At 42.9% G+C, this 16327-nt stretch overlaps 1 long non-coding RNA gene across 3 annotated transcripts in view; it reads right to left on the reverse strand.

Annotated features, from left to right (window-relative positions):
* Nucleotides 1-5297: 5297 nt before the first annotated feature.
* The window catches only part of LOC134347803 (uncharacterized), a 32170-nt gene continuing 21140 nt past the window's right edge, over nucleotides 5298-16327 (reverse strand). For 2 of the 3 annotated variants that reach the window (XR_010018256.1, XR_010018255.1), the window contains exon 3: nucleotides 5298-14525. This is a non-coding gene — a long non-coding RNA (uncharacterized LOC134347803). The remainder of the gene's footprint in view (nucleotides 14526-16327) is intronic. The other variant, XR_010018257.1, reaches the window with a different exon arrangement.

The raw sequence follows: 16327 nt of genomic DNA on the forward strand, positions 1-16327 counted from the left end.
TGGTCACTGTCCCCCAGATGTTCACCCACTGAGAGATCTGTGACCTGACCCGGTTCATTACCTAGTACTAGATCTAGTATGGCATTCCCCCTGGTCGGCCTGTCCACATACTGTGACTGGACACACTTAACAAACTCTGCCCCATCTAAACCCTTGGAACTAATCAGGTGCCAATCAATATTAGGGAAGTTAAAGTCACCCATGATTACAACCCTGTTATTTTTGCACCTTTCCAAAATCTGCCTCCCAATCTGCTCCTCTGTATCTCTGCTGCTACCAGGGGGCCTATAGAATACCCCCAATAGAGTAACTGCTCCCTTCCTGTTCCTGACTTCCACCCATATTGACTCAAAAGAGGATCCTGCTACATTACTCACCCTTTCTGTAGCTGTAATAGTATCCCTGACCAGTAATGCCACCCCTCCTCCCCTTTTTCCACCCTCTCTATCCCTTTTAAAGCACTGAAATCCAGGAATATTGAGAATCCATTCCTGCCCTGGTGCCAGCAAAGTCTCTGTAATGGCCACTACATTATAATTCCATGTATGTATCCAAGTTCTCAGTTCATCACCTTTGTTCCTGATGCTTCTTGCATTGAGGTACACACATTTCAGCCCTTCTACCTTACTGTCTTTACACCGTTTATTCTGCTTCTCTTTCCTCAAAGCCTCTCTATATGTTAAATCTGGCTTTACTCCATGCACTTCTTTCACTGCTCTATCGCTCCGGGTCCCATCCCCCTCGCAAATTAGTTTAAACCCTCCCGAACCATGCTAGCAAACCTACCTGCAAGGATATTGCTCCCCCTCGAGTTCAGGTGCAACCCATCCAATCTGTACAGGTCCCACCTTCCCCAGAGGAGATCCCAATGATCTAAAAATCTAAAACCCTGCTCCCTGCACCAACTCCTCAGCCACGCATTCAACTGCCATCTCCTCCAATTCTTACCATCACTGTCACGTAGCACTGGCAGCAATCCTGAGAATGCCACCCTTAAGGTCCTGTTCTTCAGCCTTCTGCCTAATTCCCGAAACTCACACTTCAGGACCTCATCCCTCTTCCTGCCTATGTCGTTGGTCCCAACACGTATCACGACTTCTGGTTGCTTTCCCTCTCGTACCAGGATGTCATGCACCCGGTCAGAGACATCCCAGACCCTGGCACCCGGGAGGCAACAAACCATGCAGGTATCCTTCTCATGTCCACAAAATCTCCTGTCTGCTCCCCTGATTATAGAGTCTCCAATGACGACAGCTCTCCTCTTCTCCATCCCACCCTTCTGCACCACAGGGTCAGACTCAGTGCCAGAGACCCTGCCACCGTGGCTCACACCTGGTCGGTTGTCCCCTCCAACAGTATCCAGGACTGTTCTCTAAGAGATATTGAGGCCCTGGTTAAGAAAAAAAGGAGGTACATTGTAGGTATAGGTAGTTAGGAACAAATGAGGTGCTTATGGAGTATAAGAACTGCAAGAGAACACTTAAGAAAGAAATCAGTAGGGCTAAAACAAGGCATTAGGTTGCCCTCACATACAAGGTGAAGGAGAATCCTAAGGGATTCGACAGTTATGTAAAGAGCAAAAGTATTATATCAGAAGATCAGAATGGTAATCCACATGTGGAGCCAAAAGAGATAGGGGAGATCTGAAATAATTTTTTTGGAATCTATATTTACTCAGCAGACGGACACAAGAGTCTATAGAAGTGAGGCAAAGCAGCATCAACTTCATGGATCCTATACAGGTTTCGGAGGAAGAAGTGTTTGCCATCCTGAGGCAAATTAGGGTAAATAAATCCCTAGAGACAGCCAAGGTGTTCCCTTGGACCTTGTGGGAAGCAAGTATGGAAATTTCCAAGGCACTAGCAGAGATATTTTAATCATTGTTAGTAACAGGCGAGGTACCAGAAGATTAGAGAATAGCCAATGTTGTTCTGCTGTTCAAGAAAGGCTCTCAAAGTAATCCAGGAATCTTTCGGCTGCTGAGCCTGATATCAATAGTGGGAAAGTTATTGGAAGGTATTCTGAGGGACCAGACATATGAATATTTGGATAGACATGGACTAATTGAGGATAGCCAGCATGGCTTTGGCATGGTTGGTCATGTCTAACCAATCTTAACGAGTTTTTCAAGGAAGTTACCATGAAAGTTGATGAAGGTAAGGCAGTGGATGTTGTCTACATGGACTTTAGCAGGGCATTTGAGAAGGTCTCACATGAGAGGTTGGTCAAGAAGGTTCAGTTGCTCAGCATTCGGGGTGAGGTAACAAATTGGATTAGACATTGGCTTTGTGGGAGAAGCCAGAGAGTGAGGAGTAGGGGGTTGCCTCTCTCACTGGAGACCTGTGACTAGTGGAGTGCCGCAGGGATTGGTGCTGGGTCCGTTGCTGTTTGTCATCTACATCAATGATGTGGTTGATAATGTGCAGCAAATTTGCGGATGCCAGCAAGATTGGAGGTGTAATGGACAGTGAGGAAAGTTATCATGGTTTGCAGTGGATTCTGGACCAGCTGGAAAAAAGGGCTGAAAAATGGCAGATGGAATTTAATGCAGACAAACATAAGGTATTGTACTTCAGTAGGAGCAATAAGGGTAGGTCTTACACAGTGAATAGTAGGACACTGAGGAGTGTGGTAGAAAAAAAAGGGAACTGGGAATATAGGTCCATAATTTGTTGAAAGTGATGTCACAGGGAGATAGAGTCATAGAGAAAACTTACGGCACATTGGCCTTCAAAAATAAATATATTGAGTACAGTAGATACATGTTATATTGGAAGTTTTTTATGACATTGGTGAGGCCTAATTTGGAGTACCGTATGGAGTTTTGGTCATCTACCTACAAGAAAGATGTAAATAAGATGGAAAGAGTACAGAGAAAAATTACAAGAATGTTGCCGAGTCTAGAGGTCCTGAGTTACAAGGAAAGATTGAATAGGTTCGGACCTTGGAATGTAGAAGACTGAGAGGAGATATGATACACCTTCCTGAGGAGGATAGATAGGGAAAATGCAAGCAGGCCTTTTCCATTGAAGTTGTTTGGGACTAAAACCAGAGGTCATAGGTTAAAGGTGAAAGGTTTAAGGGGAACAAATGGGGAAACTTCTTCATTCAGTGTGTTGTGAGAGTGTGGAACGAGCTTCCAGCATAAGTGGTGCATGCAAGCTCGGTTCCAACATCTAAGAGAAGTTTGAATAGGTACATGAATAGTTGGGGCATGGCCACAGTGCAGGTCAATGTCAGTAGGTAGTTTAAATGGTTTGGCATGGCCGGAATTTCTGGGAGCAATTCAGAAGGTGCAGAATATATAAATCCCAAAGAAAAGGTATTCTAAATGCAGGATGACGCAATTGTGGCTGACAAGAGAAGTCAAAGCCAGCGTAAAGGCCAAAGAGAGGGCATATAAAAGAGCAAGTTAGTGGGAAGTGGGAAGCTTTTAAAAACCTGCAGAAGGCAACTAAAAAAGTCATAAAGATAGAAAAGTTAGAATATGAGGGTATGCAGGCCAATAATTTTACAGAGGATGCAAAAGGACCATAAACCATAAGATATAAGAGCAGAATTAGGCTATTTAGCCCATCAAGTCTGCTCCACCATTTCATCATAGCTATCCATTTTCTCCTCTCAGCCCCTATATCCTGCCTTCTCCTCCTATCCCTACATGCCCTGACCAATCTATCAATCTCTGCCATACATATATGTAAAGACTTGGCCTCCACAGCTACCTGTGGCAAGGAATTTCACATATTCAACATTCTCTAGTAAAAGAAATTCTTCCTCATCTCCATGCTAAAAAGACGATCCTGTATTCTGAGGCTGTGAACTCTGGCCTTAGACTCTTCCACCATAGGAAACATCCTCTCCAGATCCATTCTTTCAAGGCCTTTCAATATTCAATAGGTTTCAATTAGGTCACCCATTATTCTTCTGAATTCCAATGAATACATGCCCAGATACCAAAAATATATTCACATAGTTCAAGTGTAAAAAAGAAAAGAGAGTAGATATCGGGCCATTAGAAACTAATGCTGGAGAGGCACTAATGGGGGACAAGGAAACAGCAGACAAACTGAACTAGGTAAGTATTTTACATCGGACTTCACTGTGGAAGACATGAGCAGTATGTTGATAGTTTGAGTGTCGGGGGCAGAAGTGCATGAAGTTGGCATTACTAGGGAGAAGGATCATGGGAAACTGTGAAGTCTGAAGGTAGATAAAGTCACCTGGACCAGATAGTCTACACTCCAGGGTTCTGAAAGAGGTGGCGGAAGAGATTGTGGAGGCATTATTAATAATCTTTCAAGAATCAATTGATTCTGGTATGCTTCTGGAAAACTGGAAAATTGCACATGTCACTCCACTCTTCAAGGGAGAAGAAAGGAAAAGTCAGGCCAATTAGTCTCACCTGTGGTTGGGAAGATGTTGGAGTCAATTGTTAATTATGTGATTTGAGGGTACTTGGAGACACGTGATAAAATAGGCCGTAGTCAATATGGTTTCATTAAGGGAAAATCTTGCCTGACAAATCCGTTGGAATTCTTTGAAGAAATAATAAGCAGGATAGACAAACACAAAGTCAGTGGATGCTGTGTATCTGGATTTTCAGAAGGCTTTTGACAAGGTGCCACACATGAGGTTGCTTAACAAGATACAAGCCTATGGCATTACAGTAAAGATTCTAGCACAGATAAAACTGTTTGGCAGGAGGCAAAGAGTGGGAGTAAAGGGAGCCTTTTCAGGTTGGCTGCTGGTGACTAGTGGTATTCCACAGAGGTCTTCTATAGATGTACCATGGAGAGCATTCTGACAGGCTGCATCACTGTCTGGTGTGGCAGGGCTACTGCACAGGACTGAAAGAAGCTGCAGAGGGTTGTAAATTTAGTCAGCTTCATCTTAGGTACTAGCCTACAAAGTGCCCAGGACATGTTCAAGGAGCAGTGTCTCTGAAAGGCAGCGTCCATTATTAAGGACCTCCAGCACCTGGGGCATGCCCTTTTCTCACTGTTACCATCAGGCAGGAGGGACAGAAGGCTGAAGGCACACACTCAGCGATTCAGAAACAGCTTCCTCCCCTCTGCCGTCTGGCTCTTAAATGGACATTGAACCCTTGGACACTACCCCACTTTTTTTAATATATATTATTTCTGCCTTTTGCATGATTTTTAATCTATTCTATATATTGTTACGTAACCGGCAACATTGAACATCAATCGAGACAGTTTATATAAAAACAACCAAACATTTATTAAACACAGATAAACGATAAGGAAAAAAAAACAAACGAAAACCTTAACTGGAAGTTAATAGATATGCAGCCGTTCACCAACTCGCCACTTGGCACTTGTTCTTAAAGCGTTAAATGCGAAAACGGTTCTTTAAGCGATAAAGTCAAATATAGTTCTTAAAGTGATAACTTCGGAAGTCCAACAGATTTCCACATTCAATTGGGAGAGACTTCTCTGGAGAAGGATTTCTTCACAGACGCAACTTTCCTGCTGGTTCTGTCCACAGGATTCACGATGCCGAAAATCAACAGTTTAAATCAACTGACCTTAAATTCCTTTAGAGAGAGAGAGAGAGAGAGAGAGCATCTTTTTGCATGAACTTCTTGCTCTTTTTGGCAAGAGTTATCTCAATGCAAGTTGCTACTCCAACGAAGACTCAATAAGGTCGATCCTTTATTAATCTGCCAAACGATGCCGACTCCTCTCAATCCTTCGATCCTGTAACTTCGATAAATTCTTCACTCTCCTTTCTAATGTTGGAATTGAGTAAATCAACGCATCTAGCAAAAATTTCCAGTCCAAATAATATGGTATTTTGCAACAGAACGCACACTCCATTTTAAAAATGAAACTGTGTCACAAAAACAAACACGCAACAGAAACGGAGGTACAACATGTTCTACCTGGAAATCTACAAACTCAAAAACCCTGCATCACCTGGGTCGACCCTTATATAGTCATGGGTCACATGTCATCACATGACCTCACATTGGCGGGAAAATCACATCAGGTGACCGCCAAAAGACCATTACATCATTCTCACAAAAAAAAACACATCTCCTTGAGCATGTAACAATATGTATACTGTAATTTATTTATTATTATTTTATTATGTTTTTCTTTCTTCCTCTATATTATGAATTGCATTGAACTGTTGCTAAGATAACAAATTTCAAATCACATGCCGGTGATAATAAACCGGATTCTGATTCTGATCGATTAATTTTACATTTTATGTCAAGTATTTGGATGACCTAATTGATGGCCTTGTGGCCAGGTTTGTAGATGTTACGAAGAGGGGTGGGGCAGCAGGTAGATTTAAGGAAGTCGAGAGGCTACAGAAGGACTTATACAGATTAAGAGAATGGGCAAAGAATTGGCAGATGGAATGCAGTGTCAGAAGTGTATGGCCATACACTTCGGTAGAAGATAAAGAAGGGTAGACTATTTTCTAAATGGTGAGAAAATTCAAAATTCTGAGGCACAAAGGGACTTGGGAGTCCTTGTGCAGAATTTCCTGGAGGTTAATTTGCAGGTTGAGTCAGTGGTGAGGAAGGCAAATGCAATGTTAACATTCTTTTCAGGAGGACTAGGATATTAAAGCTGGAAGTAATGTTGAGAATTTGTAAGGCACTGGTGAAGCCTCACTTGTAGAATTGTGAGCAGTTTTGGGCCTCTTATCTAAGTAAGAATGTGCTGACATTGAAGCAGGTTCAAAAGAGGTTTACAAAAATGATTCCAGGATTGAAAGGCTTGTCATATGAGGAGTGTTTGTTGGCTCTGGGTCTCTACTCACTGGAATTCAGAAAAATGAGGGTTGGCCTCATTGAAACCTATTGAATGGTGAAAGGCCTCGACAGAGTGGATTTGGAGAGGATGTCTCCTACAGTGGGGGAGTTTAAGACCAGAGGACACAACCTCAGGACAGAGGGATGTCCTTTTGGAATGGAAATAAGGAGAAATTTCTTTAGCCAGTGAATGATGAATTTGTGGAATTCCTTGCCACTGGCAGCTGTGGAGGCCAAGTCTTTATGTAGCGATTGATAGATCCTTCATTAATCAGGGCATGAAGAGATACGGGGAGAAGGCAGGAGATTGGGGTTGAGGGGGAAAATGGATCAACCTTGACAAAATTGTGGAACAGGCTCAATGGACAAGTAGCCTAATTCCACTCCTATATCTTATGGTCTTATGATCTATCCTGGGCCCAACATATTAATGCAGCTACAAAGAAGGCACGACAGCAGCTATATTTCATTAGGAGCTTGTCACCAAAGACATGTGCAAATTTCTGCAGAGTTACTGTGGAGAGCATTCTAACTGGCTGTATAACCGTCTGGTATGGGGAGTGAGGCTACTGCAGAGGATCAAAAGAAGCTGCAGAAAGTTGTGAAATCAGTCATCTCCATCATGCACACTAGCCTTCGTAGCATCCAGCACATCTTCAAGGTGTGATGCCTCAAAATGGCAGCATCCATCATTAAGTACCCCCATTATCCGCTTTTCATTGCTACCATCAGGGAGGAGATACAGGAGCCTGAAGACATACTCGCTACGATTCAGGAACAGCTTCTTCACTGACCTTTCAATGGGTGAACAGCTAGGGAACTGTGACAATAACTCCTGAACTTTCAGGATAGCTCTAGATAAGGATAGGCATGGTCCCTGTGGGAGGGTTTTAAATTGGAGTAGGGCAAATCACGAGGGCATTAGGCAGGATCTAAGAAGAGTTAATTGGGAACAGCCTTTCTCCAGCAAGTCCACATCAGACATGAGGAGAGTGTTTAAAGTTCAATTGCACAGAGTACAGGAAAGGTATGTTCATGTAAGAGTGAAGGACAATGATGGAAAGATGAGAGAACCTTGGATGTCCAGGTAGGTGATGAATTTAGTCAAAAGGAAAAAGGAAAATTATGTAAAATTTCAGAAGTAAGGATCAAACAAAGCACACAAAGACTTTAAATCTTTAAAAGAACTAAAGAAGGGAAATAGGAAAGCCAGGAAAGGCCATGAAAAGTCCTTCGCAAAAAGGATTAAGGTGAACCCCAAGGCATTCTATACATACCATCAGACCATAAGATATGGGTGCAGAATTAGGCCTTCAGCCCATCGAGTCTGCTTCGCCATTCCATCATGGCTGATCCCAGATCCCACTCAACCCCATACACCTGCCTTCTCACCATATCCTTCGATGCCCTGATGATCAATAAATTATCAACTTCTACCTTAAATACACCCACTGACTTGCCCTCCACTGCAGTCTGTGGCAGAACATTCACCGACCCCTGTCTAAAACAATTCATCCTTACCTCTATTCTAAAAGGTCACCCTTCATTTTTAAGCTGTGCCTCCAGTTCTAGACACCCCCACCACAGGAAAAATCCTCTCCACATCCATCCTCTCTAGTCCTTCCAACATTCGGTAGGTTTCAATGAGATCCCCAATTACTCCTCTAAATTCCAGTGAGTACAGGCCCAAAGCTGCCAAAAGGGCCTCATAAATTAACCCCTTCCTTCCCAGAATTATCCTCATGAACCTCCTCTGGACTCTCTTCAATGACAATACATCCTTTTCGAGAAATGGGGCCCAAAACTGTTGACAATACTCCAAGTGTGGTCTGACTAGTGTCTTATAAAGCCTCAGCATTATCTCCTTGCTTTTATATTATATTCCCCTTGAAATAAAACCCAACATTGCCTTCCTTACCACAGACTCAACCTGTAAATTAAACTTCTGGGAGTCTTGCACGAGGACTCCTAAGTCCCTCTGATGTTTGCCTTTTCTCCCCATTTAGATAATAGTCCGCACTATTGTTTCTTTTACCAAAATGCATTATCATACGTCACCAGCATCACTTTCCAGTGCTCCAGTATCAACTCTTGCCTCTCTTTTACTCTTTATAAACCTGAAAAAACTTTTAGTATCCTGCTTTATATTATTGGTGTGGCGTGTGGCCAAGTGATTAGGGCGTTGGGCTCACGATCTGAAGGTCGTGGGTTCCAGCCTCGGCCAGGGCAGTGTGTTGTGTCTTTGAGCGAGGCACTTAACCACACACTGCTCCAGTCCACCCAGCTGAAAATGGGTACCGGCAAATGCTGGGGGTTAACCTCACGATAGACTGGCGTCCTATCCGGGGGTGTAGTCTCGTACTCTCAGTCGCTTCACGCCATAGAAACCAGCATAAGCACTGGCCTGATGGGCCACAAGGCTCGGGACAGACTTTAACTTTATATTTTTGGCTAATCTGTCCTTATATTTCATCTTTTCCCTTCTTATAGCTTTTTTAGTTGCCTTTTGTCGGATTTTGAAAGATTCCCAAAAGATTCCAGATCCAACTTCCCACTCACTTTTGCTACCTGATATGCCCTTTCCTTGGCTTTTATGTAGTCTTTAACTTCCTTTTTCAGCCACAGTCACCTAGCCCTGCCATTTGAGAACTTCTCTGTCCTATGCCTTGTCAACTATTCCCAGAAACTTCAGCCATCTCTGCTCTGCCGTCATCCCTACTCGTATCCTCCTCCACTCCACGTGGGCAAGCTCCTCTCTCATGCCTCTGTAATTCCCTTTGTTTCATTGTGATACTGATACATGTGATTTATGCTTCTCCCTCACAAATTGCAGTATGAATTCAATCATATTATGTTCACTGCTTCCTAAGGGTTTCTTTATATTAAGCTCCCTAATAAGATACATCACCGAATCTATTAGTCTTCCTCTGAGTAGTTCCAAGCACAAGCTGCTCTAAAAAGCCATCTTGTAGGCATTCAACAAATTCCCTCCCTTGCAATCCAACAACAACCTGATTTTCCCAATCTTCTTTCATATTGAAGTCCCCCATTACAATTGTGTAATTATCCTTATTGCCTTTTCCAGCTCTCTTTGTAATCTCCACCCCACATCTTGACTACTATTTGGAGGCCTATATATGATCCCCATAATGTTTTTTTTTTACCCATGCAGTTCCTTAACTCCACCCTCAATGATTCACCATTCTCTGACCCATATCACTTCTTTCTAAAGATGTAATTCCGTCCCTTACCAACAGAGCCACACCACAGCCTATGCCTTCTTACCTGTCCTTTCAATACGAAGTATATTCATTGATATTAAGATCCCAATTATGGCTTTCTTTCAGCCATGACTCAGTGATGCCCATAACATCATACCAACCAATCTCTAATTGTGCCTTGCTTTTACTAGTTGAGGAATTGAGTTCAAAAGTCAAGAGGTTATGTTGCAACTTTATAAAACTCTGGTTAGGCCACATCTGGAGTATTGCATACAGTTCTGTTTGCCCCACTCTCAGAAGGAAGTTGAGGCTTTGGAGAGGGAGTAGAAGAGGTCTACCAGGATGCTGCCTGGTTTAGAGGGCATGTGCTATCATGAGGGGTTGGATAAACTTGAGTTGTTTTCTCTGGTGCATCAGAGGCTGAGGGGAGATCTGATAGATTTACAAGATTATGAGAGACATAGATAGAGTGGGCAGAGAGTGTCTGTTTCCCAGGGTTGAAATGTCTAATACCAAAAAGCATGCATTGAAGGTAAGAGGGGGTAGGTTCAAGGGGGAAGTGAGGGTTAAGTTTTTACTCAGAGTTGTGGATGCAGAGAATGTGCTGCCTAATATGATGGCAGAGGCAAATAATTAAAGAAATTTGGCCTGTCCCCTAAAACCCTCACTATTTTTTATAGATGCACTGTAGAAAGCATTCTTCTAGGGTGCATCACAACCTGGTATGGAAGCTGTCCTGTCCAAGACCGAAAGAAGCTGCAGAAGATCGTGAACACGGTGCAGCACATCATACAAACCAATCTTCTGTCCATGGACTCACTTTACACCGCATGCTGTCGGAGCAGTGCTGCCAGGATAATCAAGGACACGACCCACCCAGCCAACACACTTTTCGTCCCTCTTCCCTCCGGGAGAAGGCTCAGGAGCTTGAAGCCTCGTATGGCCAGATTTGGGAATAGCTTCTTTCCAACTGTGATAAGACTGCTGAATGGATCCTGACCCGGATCTGGACCATACCCTCCAAATATCTGGACCTGCCTCTCGGTTTTTTTGCACTACCTTACTTTCCATTTTTCTATTTTCTATTTATGATTTATAATTTAAATTTTTAATATTTACTAATTTTTACTATTTTTCATATTTAATATTTGTAATCCAGGGAGTGGAAAGCACAGAATCAAATATCGCTGTGATGATTGCATGTTCTAGTATCAATTGTTTTGCGACAATAAAGTATAAATTATTAAAGGCTTTTAAGGGACATTTCAATAGGCACATGGATGTAAGGATGATGAAGGGATATGGACATGGTGTAGGTAGGGGGTATTAATGTTTTAGTTGATTTAGACTTGCTTTTCAGCTGATTTGACACAACATTGTGGGCCGAATAACCTGTTCCTGTGCTGTACTCTTCTATGTTCTATGTAAAACATTCTGCAATCAACAATGGCTTTGTTTCTACGTGTTCCTGCATCATATTGACAATATCATTAAAGCTAGTTTCTGCTAGTTTGGCTAGAGCAGTCAAACTTTGAAGCAAACTCTGTGCCTTTAATCCCAATGCACTCAGCAAAATTGGCAATCACTTTTCATTGGCTATTTCATTTGCTTCAAAATACTGTTCCAATATTTCAGTATACATGCGCCAATTATCTATTGTTTAATCAAACTCATCAATTTTTCTGATGTAGCCACCCATTTTCATTTTTAAACAATTATTATCACTCATTCTTTATGTACCCATGAATTCTTCCATTAATGACCCCTTTTAAAAACAAGATTGACGATTCTGCATGTACTTAGCTGCTTCTTTCAAATTTGACCTTCCCCGCAGTGTTTTTTTTATTTTGAAAGTCTCGCTGCACTTTCACAGGTCGTGTTGGGTTCATTTTAGAAACATAGAAATATAGAAACCTACAGTACAATACAGGCCCTTCGGCCCACAATGCTGTGCCAAACATGTACTTACTTTAGAAATTACCTAGGGTTACCCATAGCCCTCTAAGTTTTAAAAATACTTTGTCATCAATGTTATGTTTTGTACCTTCAAACCGTTGAACTAATTCAAAGGAAGATTGGGGGGGGGTTCAGGAATGTGGGAAAGTGAGGCACGTACGTATCATGTGGTAGCGTGATGACGTACAAATTTAAAATAATTTTACACATAACCCATAATTAATTATTTAAAACGAACAAGAATTCTTAATCAACCTATATATATATATCGTCGTCGTGGCTATCCCTCGAGGTCAAGGATGATGGTCTTCATTCTGTTGATCTACTTATGGGCTCTCAAGTGGCTTACGAGTCCAATCTCGGCTTTGAAAGTTCTTCCGCATTCAGGACAGGTAGTTCCAGATGGCAGATCGGGCTTTGGTTGTTGCTGCCTCTCTTTCCATTTTCTTCTCTTTTCTTCTAATTCTGCACATCTGTTGGCTTCGAAAGTCGATGTTCCTTCTCGGATGATGGCTTGCCAGAGTTTCCTGTCCTTGGCATTGGTTTCCCAATTGTTGATGTTGATATTACATTTCTTTATGTTGGCTTTTAAGATGTCTTTCAATCTCTTCTGTTGTCCGCCTCTTTTACGTTTGCCTTCTTTAAGCTGGGAGTAGAAGATTTGTTTCGGCAGACGTTCATCTTTCATCCGAACAATATGACCGCTCCATCTTAGTTGGTTCTTGATGACGTAGGCTTCAATGCTTGGTGTTTTTGCTTCATTTAGTACACTGACATTGGTTCTTCTATCTTCCCAGCTGATATTTAAGATGTTTCAAAGACAGCGTTGATGGACCTTTTCAAGTGCCTTCAGATGTCGTTGGTATGTTGTCCAGGTTTCTGATGCATACAGGAGCGTTGGGATTACCACTGCTTTGTACACTAACATGTTGGTGTCTGTTTGGATGTCACGATCATGAAAGACTCTTGTTCGGAGACGTCCAAAAGCTGTTCCAGCACATTTAAGACGATGTTGGATCTTGTCATTAAGGTCGACATTGGAGGAGAGGTGACTTCCAGGATACAGAAAGTGGTCCACTTTTTCCAGGGTTGTTTCGCCAAGTTGAAATGAGGGTTCTATCTGATTTGACCCAATTGGTGACGGTTGATAGATGATCTGAGTCTTCTTGGAATTGATGGTAAGTCCAAGTTTCGTGTACGCACGGTTGAAGGCAGTCAGAATCTGTTGTCAGTGGTTTTCTGAAAGAGCTGCAACACTGTTGTCATCTGCGTATTGGAACTCGGTGAGGGAACTCATGGATGTCTTCGTTTTGGACTTGAGACGGGCAAGATTGAAAAGTCTGCCATCTGTTCTGTAGACAATTTCGATTCCTGGGCGTAGGTCGTCCTTGATAATGCGGATGATTGTCGCAATGAAGATGGTGAACAAAGTTGGGGCAATCACGCATCCCTGTTTTACTCCTGATCTAACTTGAAAAGACTCACAGTTACTGTTGCTGACCATGACTGTGGCAAGCATGCCAGCGTGGAGGAGTATATATATATATATTCTGTATGTACAAAACTTCACAAATACTATTGAAATATTAAATGCACAACACTTACTGTAATTCACAGTTTGTATGATTATGAATCGCATTGAACTGCTGACACAAAGCAAAAAATTTCACGGTTCTGATTCTGAATAATTGATTCATGAAATCACAGTTATACAATCATGGTATAATTGTAGAATTATAAAATTAGAGCATCATTAAAGTCCTGATGAAGGGTCTCGGCCCGAAAAGTTGACTGCTTATTCATTTCCATAGATGCAGTCTGACCTGCTGAGTTCCTCCAGCATTTTGTGTGCGTTGCTTTGGATTTCCAGCATCTGCAGACTTTCTCACGTTACAGATTCATAAAATAGCCCTGGAATTGCAGAAACATCATACCAATCATAAATTACCACAGAATTACTGTCTCACAGATTCAGGTTGGATGATGAATTTACTTTGAACTATGACTCCCGAAACTGAAATGAATCATTTTCTGTGATCTCTCATTCTCTCTGGTTCTTTACTGCTCCTCTCTCTGAGCAGGCAGAATGAAAACAGGGGTGCAGTCGAAAGAGCTGACCTGGAGTGTGTGTCTGGGTTGTTCCAGCACCCCGTGTGTTTGCCTTACCAGCAAAATGCATCAATGATGCCTGGGACCATTCAACGAATCAACGTTGAGTCAGCTGCCCTCAAATTCTGTCAGAGCTTCAACTGGAGACCCAAGCTGGTGAAAAACCACTTGCCACAGAACATTGTGGAGAAATACAACTGGTGCCGGCCCATCACCACTGCCCAGCCGACCCATAAGACGTAGGGGCAGTATTCAGTCATCTGGCCCATCAGGTCTGCTCTGCCATTCAATCATGGCTGATCCTTTTTTACCCTCCTCAGCCGCGGCCTCCGTGATGTGTGAGTACCGTATCAACAAACTGAGACCTGTCCTCAAATGTGAAACCTCGTTCTGTTCCTTTCACCTGCGGCCACACCTGACAAAGCGGAACTCAGCAGGCCAGGCAGCATCTGCGGGAAAGAGTAGTCCGTCAACGTTTTGAGCCAAAACCCTTCATCAGGACTGGAAAGTAAAGCGAAAGGAGGCGGGGTAAGAAGAAGGGGGACAAGCAGTAACTAACAAGAGATTCTGCAGACGCGGAAAAGCCAGAGTAACTCACACAAAATGCTGGAGCAACTCGGCAGGTCAGACAGCATCTATGGAAAAGAGAAAGCAGTTGACGTTTCGGGTCGAAACCCTTCATCAGGACTGGAAAGTAAGGTAAAAGCCGACAGAATATGGGGGGGCAGGAACTGAAGGAGGGCAAGCTAGAAGTTGATAGCGAAAGCTAGGTGGGTGGGGGAGGGGGGAGGTGAAGTGAGAGGCTGGGAGGTGATGGCTGGAGAAGAAGGAATCTGATAGGATAGGTGAGTGGACCATGAGAGAAAGGGCAGGAGAAGCTCCAGGAGGAAGTAAAGCACAGGTGAGAAGTGGCAAGAGGAAAGCCAGAGTGGAGAATGGAAGAAGACGGAAGAGGAAGCAGGAAAAGTTACTGGAAGTTAGAGAAATTGATGTAACCAGAGGTAAGAGAAATAATTTGTTGTCCCTCTTAATCCAAAGAAACCTTTATAAAGATTTTAGAAAACCCATTTGGTTGACTGACTTGCTGAGACACTCTTAGGTTTGGGAAGAATAGAAACATAGAATCACAGAAAACCTACAGAACAATAGAGGGCCTTCAGCCTACAAAACTGTGCAAAACATGTCCTTACCTAAAAAATTACCTAGGGTTACCCATAGCCCTCTATTTTTCTGAGCTCCATGTACCTGTCCAGGAGTCTCTTAAAAGACCCTATCGTATCCGCCTCCACCACCGTCACCGGCAGCCTATTCCACAGACTCAACACTCAAGAATGTTCCCTCCTTAGAGTTAGAATTTCTGACACAACAAATTTCACATCATAGAAAAATTAATGGAAAAATAGAGGGCTATGTAGGAGGGGAGAGTTAAAATGATTTTAGGGTAGGTTAAAAGATCGTGGGCCAAAGGGCCTGTATTGTACTGGAGTATTCTATGTTTTATAACATCATGGAAAATCTCTTCTACATTCTCTATTTTGCTGCCACATCATTCCTGCATTTATTTATTTTTCCTTTATTCAGATACAGTGCGGAACAGACCCTTCTAGCCCTTCGAGTCACACCACCCAGCAATCCCCCGATTTAATCTTAGCATACTCGCGGATCAATTTACAATTAACCTACCAAGCGGTAAGCCTTTGGACTGTGGGTGGAAACCAGAACACCCGGAGGAAACCCACACGGTCACGGGAAGAATGTACAAACTCCTTACAGGCAGCAGCGGGAATTGAACCCGGGTCACTGGTACAGTAAAGTGTATCACTAATCGCTACTCTACCGTGCCAACCCAATGTGGTGACCACAACTGTCAGGTGATTGCAGGAAAGTTTAGGGCAGATGTCAGAGGTAGGTTTTTTACACAGAGAGTGGTGGGTACCCGAAATGTGTGGTGGGGGTGGTAGTAGAGGCAGATGGATTAAGGGCATTTAAGAAACTCTGTGATAGGCTAATGGATGATAGAGAAATGGAGGGCTATGTGAGAGGGAAGGGTTTGTTTGATCTTGGAGTAGGTTATAAGGTTGCCATAACATCGTGGGTGGGAAGCGCCTGTTACCGTGCTGTACCTCCAAAATAAAATAAAAATACAGTAGGTCTTGCACAAGCAGGTTCGGGAACAGTTATCCTGTAACCACCAGGCTCCTGAACCAGCGTGGTTAACTTCACTCACCTCAACTCTGAACTGATTCCACAA

This window comes from Mobula hypostoma, chromosome 6 (assembly GCF_963921235.1).
Source record: "Mobula hypostoma chromosome 6, sMobHyp1.1, whole genome shotgun sequence".
Lineage (NCBI taxonomy): Eukaryota > Metazoa > Chordata > Chondrichthyes > Myliobatiformes > Myliobatidae > Mobula > Mobula hypostoma.